Source organism: Crocuta crocuta, unplaced genomic scaffold (genome assembly GCF_008692635.1).
Source record: "Crocuta crocuta isolate KB4526 unplaced genomic scaffold, BGI_CrCroc_1.0 scaffold95, whole genome shotgun sequence".
Taxonomy (NCBI): Eukaryota; Metazoa; Chordata; class Mammalia; order Carnivora; family Hyaenidae; genus Crocuta; species Crocuta crocuta.
This window is the reverse complement of record NW_027530971.1, coordinates 12,150,433-12,155,817: the sequence shown is the minus strand read 5'-3', so window position 1 is coordinate 12,155,817 and position 5,385 is coordinate 12,150,433.

Here is a 5,385-nt window from a genome sequence, read left to right as displayed (position 1 = left end):
GAGATCAATATTTTCACAACAATAAAAGATGATTCAGGAGAAGGGTCACCCAACAGAGTTTATTTTTATTACAGTCAAATCTGGTTCATTAAAGAAAAAGATACTTTTAGGACTTTTATTTACTGTGTTTATTCATTTTTAGTACTTTTCTTTACCTTCCTCTTTCCTCTGTGACTCTGATCTAACAACTATAGTTCTATCAATAATAATAGCTAACACATATTAGCACTAACCGAATGCCAAGCATTTTGCTATCTACTTTAAATGAATGATCTCATTTGATACTCAGAAAGTCCTACTATTTTGGGGAAATCATTATCTTAACTTTACAGGGTTAGAAGGTGAATGAGGCTTGTAAATTTAAAATATTTGCCCAAGATCACAGAAGAGTAAGTAGTCCTCAAATTTTTGGCTTCAGGACCCATTTACATATTCTTAATAATTAGTGAGGACCCTGTATTAACAACTTTCCCAAAAGTCAGTAGGGCACATTTGTGCAGTCCTTTTTTAGGTGCTCTAGTCTGTTCTATTGATATATGTATCTATTCTTGTGCCAATACCACACTATCTTAATTGATGTAGCTTATTACAGTCAGTCTGAAGAGCAGGTAGATGGATTCCTACTATTTTCTTCTTCTTTTTTTTTCTTCAGAATTTAGGAATAATCTTGTCTACATCTACAAAATAACCTTGGGACAATTTTTATAGAAATTGAGTTAAAATTTTGTATTAATTTATGGGAAATAGCATCTTTATGGAGTTCATCCCAATTCATGAATGTCTCATGTCTCTCCATTTGTTTAGATCTTTTTTGATTTCTTCTTTCTATATTATGTAGCATTCAGCAATCAAGTCCTATACATGTGTTTTTATGCTTATATCTCTTTTTTCAGTAATTGGAAATGGTAGCATATTATTAATTTTGGTATCTACATGTTCATTGTTAGTATAAGGAAATATAATTTATTTTTTAAAAGTTATCTTATGTTCTGTGACAACTTACTGAGCTCACTCATTAATTCTAGGGTCTTCTTCCTCTTCTTCTTTTCACATTCCTTGGGATTTTCTATGTAGACAATCATGTCATCTTCAATAGGGAAATTTTTATTTATTCTTTTCTAAGGTGTATGCCTTTTTACTTTATTTTCTTGATTTATTGCACAGACTAGGATTTCCAATACTATGTTGAATACAAGTGGTGAGAGTAGATATGTTTTCCATGCTACCAATCTTCAGACAAAAAGATTCAGTCATTTACTATTAAGTGTAATGTTTGCTATAGCTTATTTTTTTAAATAAATACTTTTATCATGTTGAGAAAGTTCTCTGTTCTCATTTTCTAAGAGTTTTTTTATCAAGAATGTTGAAAAATTTGTGAATTTTAAAAAATGAATTAATTGATATGATTATGTAATTTTTTTCTTTCACTTGTAAGTGGTGGATTACAATTCTGAGATCAACTCTTCCATTTCAGCCCTAACTGTTCCAACACTCATTGACGTACTACAACTTAATTCTGGCACTAAGCCTTTAGATTTAGCATAGATCCCCCACAAGAATCTATAGACTGCCTTTACTTTAGGTGTGAGCCACAAGATCATGGCATCCCCAGGCTTCTCACATTTCTGGCTTACTGGCTACAAATTCCAGGATTCTCATGACCCCTTCAAGTTCAATATTTTGCTAGAACAATGCACAGAACTTAAAGTGCTATTATCCTTTTAATACGGCTTTATTATAGAGGATACAGCTTAGGAACAGCAAAGTAGAGACAGAGAGGGTGAGGTCTGGAAGAGTCTGAAACACAGGGCGTCCATGCCCTCTCGCTGTGGAATCAGAGCACATCACCCTTCCAGAACATCGATGTGTGCGCCAACAAGAAAGCCCCTCTGAGCTCCGAGTCCAGAATTTTCATCATCCTAATATGGGATACCATTATCAAAGCTAAGACACCATGAACAACCATTGTCAATTAACAACCACTAGCTCTTAACAACTCTTAATTATTAACAATAAGCATTGATTATATGTGTGTATGAATATATACACACACTCATACCATATGACATGTAATTGCCATTCATTAAATATTATTCAATTAATGTTCACTTGCTTCTCACGTTCTTACCAGAATAGAAGAGCTGTGTCTTACTCATTTTATCACCATGATGGTAATGATAATAGCCACCATTTATTGATTTCCTCCCATGTGCCAGATCGATTACATATATTTCATCTTCATAAAAGCCCCATGAAATAAATATTATAATCTTTAACTACCAAGGAGGGAGACAAGTCTCAGAGAGGTGAAGTTACATATTCCAAAATCACATAGCCAGTAATTAAAACAATTTTCTCTGCTTTTAATGTTGCACTTGTTTCACTGCCTCTTTTAAAATACATTCTACATGGCTCCTGCATCCACAGGTCTAGGTTGAGTAGCTTGATTGCTCTCTGGTAAGCCGGATAAGCTAGCAGAACAGAGGTTGGTTTAGATGCTGAAAAGACTTTTGTAGATAGAGAATCCTCTTTTCTCCCTTAACCTGTTAGACCAGGGGAAGAGGGGCATCTTTAGGTGCCGAAGTGAACACTTATCTTGCCTGTTAATCAGCCTTCCATCTTTTATCTTGCCCCTCTGAGGGCCATCTTGTCCTCCTGAGCCTCATAAGCATTGATCCTTCAGCTTAAGCCCTGAGAGATAACTGCCATATTGATAAAATCCCTACTGTAATTTTTTCCCCTTAGTTATCAAAGAGTAGGCTATCAAGATGAGAGATACAATGAAGGCCAGAATCCACAGGACTGGGTGCCTGATCAGAGGGTAAGGAAGACACTGAGAAAAATGGAAGAGCCTATGGTGATTGTGGGTGGTTTTGTCTATGAGAGACTGGGGCCAAAAGCTGTAATTAATGCTAATAGTGATGATGCTGCACATAACTAGATAGATGATAGATAGATGGACAGATAGATTACATTTATTCAGAGCTTGCTATATATCTGGCCTTATTTTGAGAGCTTTAACATATTAATGAATTTAATTCTTACCCCTAATCTTTTCAGAAAATTATTACTGTCCTCATTTTACAGATGTGTAAACTGTACCAGAGGAAGGAAAACTACCAGCCTGGGGTAGAGGATTAGAGGGGGAAACTGATCAAGAGGCTGGTTTTGCGTTTGAGTTCCAAGGAGCGTTAGATATCCATTAGGAGTTCCCTAGTCCACTTGCACCTGCTCAATTTCAATGACTGATGAAGGTATTGAAGGGGAAGAAAACTTTTCCTTCTTCCCTTCTAGGTTCTTTAGCTGGCCTAACAACTAAACTGACATAAAACAGATAAACAGGAGAAAATAAATAATTTCATATATATGGTAACCCATAAAAATAGGGGACTCAAAGAAATGAGTGAGGTGGGCAGCTCTCATACCTTTTAGCTAAGGAAAGCAAAAATTTGTGAAGAATTGATAAGACCAAAGGATTTGGGCTTGGAGAAATATATTAGTGAAGAAAAAACAAGGTTTTTTACACTGACCTCTCAGTCCTGAACTCTCTGTGTCTGGTAAGGAGGACGCCTTCTCCCCTCCTGGGACAAGAGAGCACCTTTCACATGGGAGAGAGACTTCCTGCTTTTAGAGGGACAGAGGAGATCACAGTGTCCTCTGGCACAGGCTGTTTCTTAAGTAACTTTCATTCAAAATAATCAATAAAGCAAAGTGGCATAGTTTGGAGTGCTATATTCTGCTCCCCCTCAGTGTGAACTGATAAACTTGTATCTGTTCTAATATTACCTTGCACATCAACCTCCTGATCTGAGAGTTTCCTGAACTGCAAACAGGATTAACAATTAACCTATGGCTCTCAGAGGACCAAATGAGGTGAAGTATGTCAAACACCTGGCCCATCACAGATTCCTGCCCAAAGGCACGTGTCCCTCCTGCTTCCTCTCTTCCCCCGCCCACCCATCGCTCCTTCTGCATCAGTAGCTGTGACGAGCAAATAAATAGTAAGTATGAAAGTATTGTACAAAAACAAGGTTACTTATTTACAAACATTTTTAAATTCCAAATTTCTTTTAAAAGATATATTTTTTAATTCCCCGAAAAAAGCAAAAAGGAAGATCGGAAAACTTAACTCCCTGAAATGGCTGAGGCCACTACCTTAAATACCATTTTTAGCTAAAGACAAAAGAAGATAGGAGGGTTGGGAAGTCAGATAGGGGAGGTCACCAGGAAAAGCACAGTAAACAAAGGTAAAGTTATTATGCAGATTTAAGTCCCTGGCTTCTTCACTGATAAGAGTTTCCACAGATTGTCATCTCCCATTTTCTGTACGGCAATGGGAACGGAGACACCCTTACAAGCAGAGACTTCCCTCATTAATGTAAATGTCTCTTACAAAAGGGTAACTTCCTTTCCATTTTTAGAGCTTCACCTGAGTCTGCTGTTTCCTAAAAATAACCAGCTTAAAATCATTCCAGTGCCAAAGAGGCATGGCTCAAGATGGCAAAATTTGCCCCCTTCATTTCATTTCTTTCTTTTCTTTTAATTGTAAATATGAGGTTACTACTGTCCTGCTAGTAATCTTTGTATACGATTGCAATCATTCTTTCAGGAGAAAGTCTCAGAAGTCCAATTGCTGAGCTTAAAGGATCTGTGCTTTCTTGTGATGAGCACGGGGTGGTGTACGAACATGTTATATGTACTGTACCCCAGAAACAGGTACTGCACTGTATGGTAACTGCACTGGAATTAAAATTTTAAAAATAAATTAAAATAGGGAAACTTAAATAAACAAATAGAGGGTCTGTGCTTTAACACCTGCATATCCCTTCAGTCCATACCATAACCTCTGAAGATTCCCTGACCTCTAAATGTACCATGACCTTTAAAGGTCACTCCTCTTGACTCTTACACATTTAAGACTCAAGGTTTCCAATCCAGAGCTGTTTTCTGAGCTTCTCTTCACAATATTTCCAAGTCCCCAAACCCCACTCCGGTCAGCAGGCCCTAGGGAACCACCAAAAAAGTGGTTTTAAACCACTTACAGGAATGGAGATGTTGCCGAATGACATGTCCTTTCAGGGACAGGCAAGAGACTCTCTAACTGTGGAAGTCACTTCTCAATGACCCGGGGAAGCGGCAAAGTTTAGCTAGCTTCCCCCTCCCCCGAGTCCTCCTGGTCACTCTTCTTGAATCTTTCAAGTACATCAGGTAGAGGAAGCAGCAGCACACAGGGGGTGAGGTGCAGCCACCTTCCCTGGGGCTCCCGCACACTGAATTCCGGGCCTCTGGCTAACTGCCTTCAAGTAGCTAAATTTAAACCATCCTTGATTCTTTCATAGTCTCCCTACTCTTACTCTGCTCCAATTCTTCATCCCTCTTCATCCT